The sequence below is a fragment of the Periplaneta americana genome, chromosome 13 (genome assembly GCF_040183065.1).
Source record: "Periplaneta americana isolate PAMFEO1 chromosome 13, P.americana_PAMFEO1_priV1, whole genome shotgun sequence".
In the NCBI taxonomy this organism is placed as follows: domain Eukaryota; kingdom Metazoa; phylum Arthropoda; class Insecta; order Blattodea; family Blattidae; genus Periplaneta; species Periplaneta americana.
In genome coordinates, this window is record NC_091129.1 from 106,776,256 (window position 1) to 106,790,586 (window position 14,331).

The 14,331-nt window shown below is 34.7% G+C and overlaps 1 protein-coding gene across 1 annotated transcript in view; it reads right to left on the reverse strand.

Moving 5' to 3' along the window:
* The window catches only part of LOC138712207 (tyrosine-protein phosphatase non-receptor type 13-like), a 1,532,948-nt gene that overhangs the window by 38,789 nt on the left and 1,479,828 nt on the right, over positions 1 to 14,331 (reverse strand). The window lies entirely within an intron of this gene.

Here is a 14,331-nt window from a genome sequence, read left to right on the forward strand (position 1 = left end):
AACATTTATGGGATCACAAAATAGCTGTTTACAACTTGAAAATCAATGGAGTAACCTTATTGATATAATTATATAGCAGGCGAGACCCCACAATTTGGCTGGAACATTTCTGCTATACACCACAAACCACAAGTAAGACTATAAAAATGAAAATGTAATTTATAAAATATTTAATTTCTAGAAGAATTGTCAATCACTTTATCTTCATTAACCGTAAAAATTTCCAAAGACTGCATACTTGAGGTCTTGCTTTTATCGCCAATATGCACTTATTTTATAATACATAAACAATGAACGTTTGATATATGACCGCGAATATAGTTTCATCGACACACACTTATGTGATAACATTAATTTACATTAAAAATCGACATTAACACAAACATGTGTTTTTGTATCGTAGGCCTCCGGTTGACAATTATTCGCAGTGTTGCTGACCGAAGATTCCGACTTTCTACAGTATATAGATAGATCTGGCAGTATGGAGTGAAGATAAATGCAAATAAGATAAAGTCCATGATTGTTGTTTAGTCAACTGTCCGAAGACAGGTCTGAACCTCACAAGTGATACCAAAAAGCACCACTTATGAGGCAACTAGGCCAGGGGATAATATGGTAGGGTGGCCAGTTCCTTTCCCCTTCCATTGCATACATCGCCGATTAGCTACATGTTACACTAATCAGACTTCAGATGCATAGAAACAATTGTTATTGGAAGAAAAATAAAGAAGGCAAACGTGCGAATTCGAAAGGAGGCAGTGGAGCAAGTGGACAGCTTTAAATACAAATACACCTTTTGTACTTGGTATGTACTGTAGTAACATATGTTGCCAGGAGTGTTTTTTTTTTTTTCGTTTACTATATAAATTCCAAGTACCGAAAACATTTCACCGATTCGAATTACGAACATGTTTTAATGTTTGTAAACAAATACTATGTATGTGTTATCAAATTTAACCATATAGTATTCATCCCGCGCGGCATACGTTCCGAAACCTGCCGGGGATTCGCGAAACAGTGGATAATAGCGAACCCTATAAATAAGTAGACTATTTTTTCGATAACATACGTACTTATGATAAAGGTCAAGTTTAACAAATTACAAACAATAAGATATTAGGGCAAGCAACTAATAATAATAATAATAAAAGTGACAATAATAATAATAATAATAATAATAATAATAATAATAATAATAAATACGTTTTACCTTATGACACTCGTGAATACGTGTATTTTCCTTCTATATTTTCTATAAAACTCTTCATATTAGGACGTTAGGCATTGAATTACGTAAAAAATGTCGCAGAGGTAAATTAAACCGCGGATACAGATTCCCGGGATAAGGGGAGATTACTGTACTAATCTGTAAGAAATACCAAGTGTCTAGCTCTGCGAGTGTTTTCATTGTAAAGTACTCTCTTTCATAAACTCGTGGCGCTGCCATCGAGGTCACGTCTAGATTGAAGATGGAACAGCCAGGATGTGGACGTACACATGTAAGCCGTGAAAGCGCCTAACCAACCATACCGACCACTTTGACAATCACGTGTGCATGTGAGCGTCGTACAAACGACCCTCTGTGAGCACTTATGAACATGTGTTAAATGCCTCCTGCAATACGCCAGACAGGTTGATAAATTCTGTAATACGATGTGCATCAAAGCTTGATATGCACAGACAAGGAACTTTCATAACTGGCTTGATTGAAACAATTAAAAGTTAAATGTGCACACAGGGAATCAACTTCATCTATTATTATCAATATTACTTCTTTTTTTCAATTTCTTATTGCTCCGTAGCTGTAAAAAGTATAAAATGAGTAGTTATCTGAAATGTACATACGGGATGGAAGTGAAATAGCACTGCAGATTTTCAGAGCGAATAGCTCATGTTGTATGTAAAAAAAAGCGGTAATACCGTATTGGTGGAAAGTTCACAGCTTTTTTTTTTTTCAGAAAAAATGTCCCCCCCCCCAAATGTTTAGCATCCTCTTATTCGGTAACTATTGCGAGTAGAATCGTGATTTTTGTACTCAACGATAGAAAATATAATAAAGTATAACTTATTACTTTGGGTTATTTCAATAGCGTGCACGGTTTTCGTGTAAATTTTATTATTTATCCTTTCCAGAATTCTAATATATCGATTGTGTTTGGGTAAATGGATTTATCATATTTTTGTGCAAATGGAATTTCGTTCCCCATGTGAATACACAAGTTAAATTCTACAAGTGAGTACAAAAAAAAAGTATACTAGCATTCGATGTGTTTTGTTTGTGTAGAAAATTATTTACAATAAGGTTTCGAAGTTTAATTTTCATCTGTCTCAAAACTTATTTTTATGAATTATCTACCTTCATCCAAACACCATCGATATTTTTCTTCAATCCCTTGATTGCTTACGGGGTTAGGTACAGCTTACAGCAGTAAAATTTTGGAAATACTAAACATTTTTTTTCCTCCATTACTGTACCTTGTACAATAATGAAAATTAGTATGTGTAAAACACTGTCCTTCTGCTATATGAAAAAAAATAATAATTTTACGATTAAAAAAATTATTTACATTTTTTTTTTTTTTCAAAATTCATTTCACTGTGCAGTGATGAAGCGTTTCCCACATAATTTAAAACTATCCAACATTCTGTGATGAAATTTTTCGTGTGTATTTATGCATGTCATATCTATAATATGATGCAAGATCACTTCTCTGTCTTTGATAGATTGTCTGATAAAAAATAAATTCATTAAAAAAATGGTCAAATATAAGTACTTTCTCCTAACGCAAATAAAAAAGAACATATTACTTAATACGGAATGTAGTTGAGAGATATTATAAACATGAGTTTCAGCAATAAAATAAAAGAGAGAGAATATGAAAAAGTTAAAAAATTTATGAGTAATGAGAGAAATGTTTCATCACTGAACGTGAACTGCCAGAATTTTGTATTTTGAAAAAAAAGATATATATGAATAATTTTTTTAATCGTAAAAATATTTTTTTCATATAGCAGAAGGACAATTTTTACACATACCAATTTTCATTATTGTACAAGATACAGTAATGGAGAAAAAAAATGTTAAATATTTCCAAAAATGTTACTGCTGTAAGCTGTACCTAACCCCTTAATGCATTCAGTAATCTTCCTTGATCTCCCGAGTCGAATGCTTCTTTGTAGTCGGACGTCAAAATACTGTAACGTAATTCATTGCCGTTGCTAAGCAAATGACGTCAGATATTGAAACTTCCGTAAGATATTCATTTGATCCTTGAGGTTAAACGTACCGCGTTAAAAGGGAAACGCAAGACAAGATTATTTAGTCTTTACTGAATTGAGGCATAGGTCTATATTGATTCCGGTTTAAATTTGAATCCAAACTAAATAAAATAATTATGTTTTAAACAAACAGAGCACGTGACTGAAATGAGAAATCAAACAGCGATAAATTAACTCCACTGAAATTACCGGAAGGTTAATTCAAGCGTGTGTTTGCAGTTGTATAGACTTTCGCATGTGGTGCTCGATCTGCAGACCGTACAGGAGCATAGCTGCTGGCATCTGAATGTGTTCATTACTGTGTGCGAGGTGAGTGATGTATTGGCAGTAAGCGCAGCGTTGTGTGAAATTGTTTGCAAGGAAAGGAAGAACAGGGCGAGTGTGAGCTGCTTTGTGAGAGAAAACTCTCATCTTTTAATTACTAACAAACAGGAACCTAGTGCTGTTGCAATATTCTACCACTTTTTAAACACAGATTAAAAAACGTAATTTTGGAAATTAAATATTAAACAATGAAATACTTCTACTTCCAGTCTTAACAAATATCCAAAAGGGGGAAAGGGAGCACATTTGAAGTGTGTTTATATTTACATTTTTTAAACACATCCATTATCAACCTTTTTAACTTTAAATGTTACAGAATTATAAGACATTGCTAAATAAACACCTCATAATTTTATATTTGCAAAAATTACATTACATACATATACATATAATATGAAACATAAATGAAATCATGTAACAAGTTCAAAACTGCCCAATGCATGGGGTATCTTTAAACAGGTATGGGAAATTTTTAAACAATGTCCAAATCATCTGTTAAGGAACTAATTAATGCTCAGAAATATCATGTAAAGAGTACTACTATGGTTACATTATTTGTTCTTTAAAACTACCGTACTGAAGCTCACATCAAAGCATTTCATTGTCATAGTTCAAGCACTTCCTCCTGATCTCTCCGGTTGTGTGAATTTCATGACATTATCACTTTTCTTTGTCTTACTGCTGTCTTCAGTTTTAGGATATGTAAGATTCCACATTTGTCGAAATCTTTACATAAACCTGATTCTGTCCATCTACCTCTTCCACTTGCCCAACATAGAGAACTTTAGTTTCCTTTCTTGTATATTACGCCAGAAAAAAATTTCATCGGTGTAATTTCTTTCTACAGCTACTACATCTTGTAGAGTTCCACATAAACCTGACATTCTACTCTGCATAATTCTACTCCTAATTATCTGCTATCGCGCTTTCAATATCTTACAACTCTTCGAAACCGGCATCAAGCACTGCTTTCTATCACTCACCACAGAACGTCTTAATACTCATCCTCCTACACTGTAGAAATAACTCTGGAATTCGTTACCTAATGACGTCAGGGACTGCCGGACTTTATCACAATTCAAAATTAAATTGGAAAATTTTGTCTTAATTAATGCTTTTTAGGTATTGCTAGAATAGTTGATTTGTGTTTTTTGCTCTAGATTAAAATTGCAAGTTTCTTGTTTATGTTAGTTAAGTGTTATGATATAATTAATTACGACCCTTAACCACTCATCTGAAGTTGGTGTGACTGCAACCTGTATATATTTTTGTGTGGCTTTACTTTGTTTATAATGTTATTTTTATTTTTATTATTTTATTTGTATGTCCGGTGGTGTGGAAGATGGTCTTAGCTACACCAGAATAAATAAATAAATAAATAAATAAATAAATAAATAAATAAATAAATAAATAAATAAATAAATAAATAAATAATATACTAAACATTCTAAAATATGCTAAATATTCACATTGTACGAACTTTTCTTCACCTCAGATTTAATATTATGCCTTGAAACATATTCTTCCAGAGCTTCAAGAAAATATTGTCGGTTTACAAGTAAAAACACATCAAGTCAAAAATATTACCGGTAATTCTGAGAAAAAGATGTATATAAAGTACATGTTCGTGTATAAACTTAGAATTGGAAAAAGAAATACACATAAAGAGAAGGGGAGAGGCAGCCCTACATAATTGGCATGCAAAAATTTAGTGAAATTCATTTTTTTTTTCTATTTCAGCTACTACGAAAGGTAAATGAACAAAACTTTTCATTCTTAATATACATACATTACACTTTATAAAATACTATTCAGAATATTCAAATAGCTAATAATTACCTGTAAAAATAACATCAAATTTGCGTAAGTTCTTTTTTACAGCCGTAAAGCATTTACATAATAAAATATACAATCGATTAAATATGTGCACGATTCTGTTACTGGAATGTTTTAAAAACCTACATCAATAACATAGTCTAGGATCTTTTACCTATTCCTTCAAGAAATATTTTCTTTCTTAATCGTTACCTTCAATATTAAAGTTTCTAAAAATTTTTATTAAGAAAAGAATAGAAAGAAAATTTCACTAAATTTTGTAGGCCAATGGTGTACCTCCCCTTTTATAAAAGTAATATTTTGAGAATTCAGTTTTTACACGAGCTTTCAAACTCCTTTTTCTCAGATAAAATATTTTTTTGCTTGTAAACCGACAATATGACAAGCGAAAAAGAAAAAAACATGCATTTGCATGAACTTTCCACCTCTATTGATGACAGATAAGTAGACCTATTATTTTCATAAACATTTCTGACCACAATGTAAATTTCCTAACTTCCAACACAATTACATATAAATTCGCGAAGCGTTAATAATTTTCACAGTAGAAACAAGATCGCATTTATTTTTTGACAGAAAAAGAGGTTTATAAGATACAGAGTGATTTATATAGAACTGACAAATTTCTTTCATTAATTGTTTCAAAACGAATTGTGCTAGCGACAACTTATTATACCTAAAATGTAAAGGAATTTTGGGAGATTATTTACCTCTATAGCAAATGTTGAAAATGTCCTCCATCCTGCATAAGGCACAACTCAACACGTCGTTCCATGTTACTGGCCACTCGTTAGAGGACTCTGTTGTCAATAGCTTGAATCTCCTGTGTGATGTTGTGCTTCAGATCGTCCAATGTCTGGGGACGTGTGGCGTAAACCCTGTCTTTTAAGTAACCCCATAGAAAGAAGTCCGGCGTTGTCAAATCCGGAGATCTCGGTGGCCACAGGTTCCTGGAAATTATTCGGTCGTCAAAGAAACTTGCAATTAGTTCCATGGATTCATTTGATGTAGCGCCATCTTGCTGAAAATATCCTTGATTCAGCTCTACATCATCCAATTGCTCAACAAACTCCATGAAAATCAGTCGGTACTCTGCAGTGTTCACAGTCTGGTTAAAAAAAATGGCCCTTTTCATTCACCAGAGATCCAGTTGTTTCCAATTTGTTTACCAGTCCCAGTATTGTGTTTCTTTTGGGAGGATTGCGAAGACCAAATTCTCTCTGGTATGCCCTTTGAGTAGCTGTAATTGAATTCGTAATTCAGTATTGCTTCACAAGGAAGAGTCGTTGACTTAATGTGTACTGCATTTTCACGTTGACACAAAATGTCGAAAACAGCTGCCAACAATAGGAATAAAACATAAACATCTGCGCATCTAGTGCTGCCATCAATAGGAATAAAACATAAACATCTGCGCATCTAGTGACAAGGAATCGAAACTCCAGAACATTCTGCTTAATTTGGTGCTAAAATTGGGTCAGTGCTGCCAACAATAGGAATAAAACATAAACATCTGCGCATCTAGTGACAAGGAATCGAAACTCCAGAACATGCTTAATTTGGTGCTAAACTTGGGTTAGTGCTGCCAACAATAGGAATAAAACATAAACATCTGCGCATCTAGTGACAAGGAATCGAAACTCCAGAACATTCTGCTTAATTTGGTGCTAAAATTGGGTCATTGAATGAATTTCCAACGGAATAATTAAAGAAAGAAATGTGTCAGTTCTATATAAATCACTCATTATAACATATCGTATAACATTAAATCTGAAATTTTATGACACTGAAAGATACGTGGATTAACACAGCTGATGATTAAGAAGTCATAGGAAGGTAATAACATTAAATCAATAGCCCACATGAAGATAGATGCTCCCGTCAGAAAGAATGGCGCAGCAATATCCACCCACGAAGCTAAAAGACTGACTGGAAAGAAAATCCCTCGACGTTGCAAACTGCAGATTGAAAGCGAGATCAGTGCACAAGTGAACTCGTTTCATTACTTGGTCAAACAAACATCATCCCACGGACCTGTGACAGCGAGTGTTTGAACAACGTCAGAGACCATTCAGCGTCGGACGCCTGGAAATCTAGTATACAGGCTTTTAAATCGGCCGAAATCAGGACGAAAAAAAAGAGCAATTTCTCAAGTCAAAATATTAATTTCTTTTTCCTCCCTGTAAGACTTGCGGAAATGAAAGTGTACAGCTGACACAGGTAAAAACAACAAAATAGTGCAGCTGATAGAGCATTCGAAAAGTAATGTTAACATAGTTAATGTTTCACATTAAATTCGAATATTTTGCTTCCACACAACTTGCAATAATTCAGTATTGTAGAACTTCTCTCCCACAGGCTTCTTGTAACGCCCTAAGGCACTGAGTTGCCTGTTTTTCTCTTGCAACTTGTATTTTTATGAAGCACCTTTGTTCGTACCCTTAGGGCTGTATTGTTTACTACAAATCGAGAAAGAGCCACTGTATTTACAAAACGTGGCTACTTCGAGCTTTCAATATTGCAAATTTATTAAACAATCCCTGCTCTATTACGTAGTATACCGCTAGGAGCACTGATTTAGCTGCAGTACTGTTGCCATTACTTATCGAATGTCCTAGCATTTTGATGAATACGTCGTTAATATGGTAGAAATATAAAAATTGGAAATTTATCCTTTGAAGAGGTGGAAAAATTCAAATACCTGGGGGCAACATTAACAAATATAAATGACACTCGGGAGGAAATTAAACACAGAATAAATATGGGAAATGTCTGTTATTATTCGGTTGAGAAGCTTTTATCATCCAGTCTGCTGTCAGAAATCTGAAAGTTAGTATTTACAAAACAGTTATATTACCGGTTGTTCTTTATGGTTGTGAAACTTGGACTCTTACTTTGAGAGAGGAACTTAGGTTAAGGATGTTTGAGAATAAGGTGCTTAGGAAAATATTTGGAGCTAAGAAAGGTGAAGTTACAGAAGAATGGAGAAAGTTACACAACACAGAACTGCACGCATTGTAGTCTTCACCTGAAGTAATTAGGAACATTAAATCCAGACGTTTGAGATGGGCAGGGCATCTACATGGGCGAATCCAGAAATGCATATAGAGTGTTAGTTGGAAGGCCGGAGGGAAAAAGACCTTTGGAGAGGCCGAGACGTAGATGGGAAGATAATATTAAAATGGATTTCAAGGAGGTGGGATATGATGGTAGAGACTGGCTTAATCTTGCTCAGGATAGGGGCCAATGGCGGGCTTATGTGAGGGCGGCAATGAACCTCCGGGTTCCTTAAAAGCCAGTAATTAAGTACGTCGTTAATATGGAGTACTTGTCGCCATTAACGTTGTCGTACTTTATCTGATCATCTTCATCGTTGTCATCATCATCGTCATCATAATCATCAACGTAAGCACAACTTTCCGCCGTCATCATATTAAACAAATAATTCTTTGCAAGCATATAACCATCTACTGATCGTGGCTAAAATTATACTTGCTGCTGTTTTGTGGGCACATTAAACTTTTCAGTATTCTTTCACTCACAATTATATATTACGATAATGAAGTTAATCGTCTTGCTTAAAGATTATTCATGTACTATAGATAAAAATAATACTTGTATTATATGTGAAAATAATTAAACTATAAATAAAGACAATCAATGTATTTAAATAGAGATAACCACTGTACTATGAAGAAAGATAATAATCATTGTATTATTAATGAAAATAATCCTTGTAATTTAGCTAAAGGTCATCCTTCTATTTCGCAAAAAGATAATTCTTGTACTTCGTTAAAAATAACTTTATAGTGTATACATAAAGATTATCTTTGTAGCATAAGTGGAAATAATTCTTCTGCTTTAGATAAAAAATAATTAGATTTAAATGTTAGAAAATTATTCAATGCGGAGAAAAAATATCGAATTAACCAAATTTTTAGTACCTACTCGTTGCTTATGTCCCCCCTCTAGATATCCAATCCTTGTAGTTAGAAAGAACTTTAATTAATTATTGCTTCTATGTGTAGGTGTATTCGGACTGTAAGCTGCATTCGAATCAGTTTCATTGTTACATGAGTAGACTAGCAAATTTGCATACGCTTTGGTTAAAATGACGTGGCTGTATAGCAGGTGGGAAATTTATTTGCATCTTGTATTAGCTCAAATACCGCTGTACAACCAATACTGGCGGATAACGCGATGGGGGGGGGTTCTCTTTTTTTAAATATCTCATTTAGCTCGGGGAATGAGCTTTCATTGACTTGTTGAAGCAATTTAAAAACTTCCATCTCGCTTTAAGCTCGACAAGGCTTATTGGCATTCGTGCTTGCAATGATCTGCTATTCACCGATTGCATGCATGGTGGCTCTACGATAAAATCACATTGGAGTGCGCACACAATTAATTAAGGTCGGGGAGGGGGAGATTTGGCAAATGTTCAAAAGTCTGTGGAATTACTGTGCCTCGATTTAAATTCTGGTTCCCACTGCCGGGTTTGAAAACCAATGCACAACTCGTCACAAATGTGGGACACACAGCTGAGTTGGACACTGACATGTGAGAAAGAACTGAGGTATTCCTTTCATCTAGATTCCACTGTATGTTTACCTTATACCAGGCCTGCACAACGTTTGCGCTCTCCGAGCCGGCTCACAGCTAATGAGCGGAATGCAGATATTAGCTGCGCTCTGTTATGAGGGTGGACTGGAAGAAGGTGTGATATCGTACAAAATATACACAAAAGGAAGTACTATTATGAGTGTTTATGAAATGAATTCCCGTTCAGTGTTTGTAAAACTATCTTGGACTATTATTAATTAATAAAGAAATATTTATTTTACAGAAATAATAGAAATTCTATAGCTACTTAAATGTGCAATATCATTCTGTTATATTTTTATTTATCAGTACATCAAAACGAGGTTTTAAGATATTGGCAACTGAAAGGAACACTAGCCTACTGATCGTAATGAAACATCAGTTACAAATGTTCTATGCGTGCCTTTATTAAAGTTGATTATAGAAAACAGTTGCTCCCAAATATAAATGTTGAGCCAAACATAGCAATCATTTTCACAGCCAGCCTGTGTAGTCGTGGATATTATTGCTAATGTTCAATCTTGTAAAACTCAACCAGGCTAGTAGTATTATTCAAACGATATTTAGCCCTAGGTCACATTGAAGATCAATAAGTTCGAGCTGTAAATCGTTAAATGTTAAATGTTAAATGTTATGTCCCGTCTTTTAGATTCCTCCATACTGTACTGTAGCAGTAGATAAACAACGTGAGAATAGGCCTACACACTGCACTTTACTAGATAACTGAGTGGTCGTTTCCCTCTCCTCTACCTATAGCAAGTCTGTCATTCTGACGTATCTTTCTCTCCGTTTCGGCGAGCGGTAAACACGGCTCTCCCGCTCCGAAGGAGCGCGCGCGCTCCTTGAGAGCTGTTTGTGCAGGTATGCCTTATACGCTACTCTCAGAAAAGATCGGTGGTCTTGTGGTTATTGGGTGGTCTGTATGAAGTTGTGGTGTTACCTTTCCCTTTGAACATAGAATAGAGACTTACTTAAAACAGAAGTATATACTTGGTTTTGTATGGATAAATCTGTTATTACTAGTACAAAGCATGTATACTATGCGGCAGTAGTGTAAAACACCAATAGTTTTTTTAGTAGGTTATTTTACAACGCTTTGTCAACATCTTAGGTTATTTAGCGTCTGAATGGGATGAAGGTGATAATGCCGGTGAAATGAGTCCGGGGTCCAACACCGAAAGTTACCCAGCATTTGCTCATATTGGGTTGAGGGAAAACCCTGGAAAAAACCTCAACCAGGTAACTTGCCCCGACCGGGAATCGAACCCGGGCCACCTGGTTTCGCGGCTAGACGCGCTAACCGTTACTCCACAGGTGTGGACACACCAATAGTAATAGATTGTTTCGAGAATCGATGGTACTTCTGATCTATCCACGAAGACTCGTTTGTTTTCGCCTTCCATGCCTATGACAAATTACTTATTGGGAAAATTCATCAATGTCCTGTAATTCAATTAGGTTAACAGGTCTTTCATTGCAAATCCGCATTCTCCAATCTTTCCTCTTAGTCTCCGCATATGATCCACTTATCTTAATTTCGTCTATCATCTGATATCTTCCGAACTCTTCTCCCATTCACCATTTCTTCAAGTGCATCTTTCAGTAGGCAGTATCTCCTCAGCCAGTGACCTAAACAATTCCTTTTTCTCTTTCTGATCAGTTTCTGCATCATTCTTTCTTCGCCCACTCTTTCCAACACAGCTTCATTTCTTATTCTGTCTGCCCATTTCACACGCTCTATTCTTCTCCATATCCACATTTCAAATGTCTCTATTCATTTTTCTTCACTTCGTCGTAATCTCCATGTTTCTGCTCCATACAATGCCACACTCCACACAAAGCACTTCACTATGACAAATTACTTGATTGGTATACATAACTGCTTCATATGAATGAATGACGAACTGTCAAGTACGGTACCCGCCATTAGTAAAAAAAAAAAAAAAAAAACGTAACTTTCCAGATGGTATTTAATTATAAATGCATCAGTGCATCTTGTGTGAGATCTCGGTTAATATGTTTGGACACAGACTTATGGACTGTTATTGACAAAATGAATCACTGTTGGTACAGGTGCGTCAAACTATTTGGAGATTATATGGAAAAATATTTTAAGGTTTTGTTAATATACAGAATGATTCAAAATGTAAGGTCAACCGGTGAGGAAATGATTCAGGACGAAATTTAGAACGGAAAAGTTCTTTGTTAGTTTTATTTATTTGCAACCGTTTCAGAGTTACAACAGGCCAAACAGTTAATCCACATCTCATGATACTTACAATAAATACTAATTTACCGTCAGTTGTTTTGATCTAGGTTTGTTTACGAAGCATGATTTTCACCATTGATGAAATGACAACGGAACACACGCCGTGAAATGTTGATTGGCCAGCACGGTTTCCTGACTTGACGCCTCTGGACTTCTTTGTATGGGGTTTTATGAGAGAAAATGAGTAATACGCTACGGAGATTACAGACAAAGATCATCTGGTCCAGAGAATTAATGCAGCTGCAACAAACACCAGACTACGAAACGGGCTGTTAGATCTTGCGCACAGCGCAGCAAGACAACGCGCCCAGTTATGTTTGCGTGCAAACGGAGGACATTTTGAGCGACTGCTCCAATAAAGTACTGTAAATTAGTAAAATTATTGTAAGTACGTCACCTTAGTTGTGAGTAAATGTTTGACGTATTGTAACTCTGAAAGGGTTGCAAATAAATAAAACTGACAAAGCACTTTCCTGCTATAAAAGTCGCACTGAATCATCTCCTCACGGTTGACCTTACCTTTTGAATCACCCTGTATAGACGAATAAATTTCACATTATGAAACTGTCGCAAGGAAAAGGAATATGTTACTATACTCTTCGGAAATCACATATGAAAACTTTAGACATTTTTCATGAAACATTTACAAATTAATGAAATCGTCTCTAAATGTATGGCGCTCTTATGGCAGAATTTCTATCGAAATAAGTATAATTTCAATGAATTAAACTTCACAACGCTACTGAAATTACGTAGCAATTAAAGGGATTTAAGCCAGCAATGTTATGACGTACATAGCATCGATAGAACGTTAAAATTATTGCTATTATGGGAGTAATTTAATTTCTATGCACAAAAAGTCCAACATAACTAACATTCCCGGAGTTAATAAATTTATTGAAAAAAGTTGTATAATATTACTATGCACGGTAGCCAATTCCAATAAATATTCATACCACTGTCGGAATAACCAAACTACTTTCTCTCTGGAAAGTTCTCGCTAAAAGTTCGTACGGAATCAAATATATGAGAGTTTACAGCATGAAGAGCTAAGCCACACTAAAACAAAATGTTATCACATTTTCAAAGAGGATTACTGTGAAAGAAGTGTATGGAACTTGAAGCATCAAATTGTGATTCGTTAAGCTTTTAACTTCTGCTTCAAACTTTTTTCCAGTGCCACGTTTAGCGAAATAATCTCCATTATGACTTCACAGAATGTATAAATGTTTATATACCTGTTCATAATATAAAATAGAGCTATTTTTTTGCCTGTCAAATAGCCTTAGGCAGCTTTTCAGTCTATCTTTCTTATATGCTACGATGATTAGATTTCAGATATGTAGTGATATTTCAAAATAGCAAACATCTCCCGATTATTAAAAATGTCCGATATCGAGAAGTGGGAAAAAAATTAAATTACTGTCACTTCTTATTTATTTTGAATTTCTTAGTAATTATAACCTTGAATACAGAATTTTTATGTAATAGTACTAACATTAAAAATATTGAACAATATACAATATTTTTAAAATAGGCTACAAAAATCATAGGCCTAAGTGAATAATTTTACTAAAACATTTAATAGTTGTACACTGACATTCAAAGATCTGACTTAAAACAGTCTGATCGATAAGCGAACTTTTTTTTTATTTATTTATTGGTCGACCAGCAAACTTGCTATACAGACCACTGTTAAATTATGGAATATCACATACAGAATATCATGCTGAGGTTGGCTCTAATGGCTCCTCTAAGTAATTTAAATTAGTTAATTAATCATTTTTGTGAATTATGAGAATAAAAATATGATAATGATTTTCTGTGTTAAATTTATGAAGAGTCGTCAGTATCGCTAAGAAAGATGTCTTGAGGAAGTTTCCTTTTAAGTCTAGATGGCTGACAAGATCTTGCTCCAATGTTGTATGTCACAGCTCCAGGAACGTCAGGAAGTTTGTTGAAGAAGGATTTTGATGTTGAATGGATGTATTGTTCTAGTGGAAGAATTCCCAATTCTTGATGCA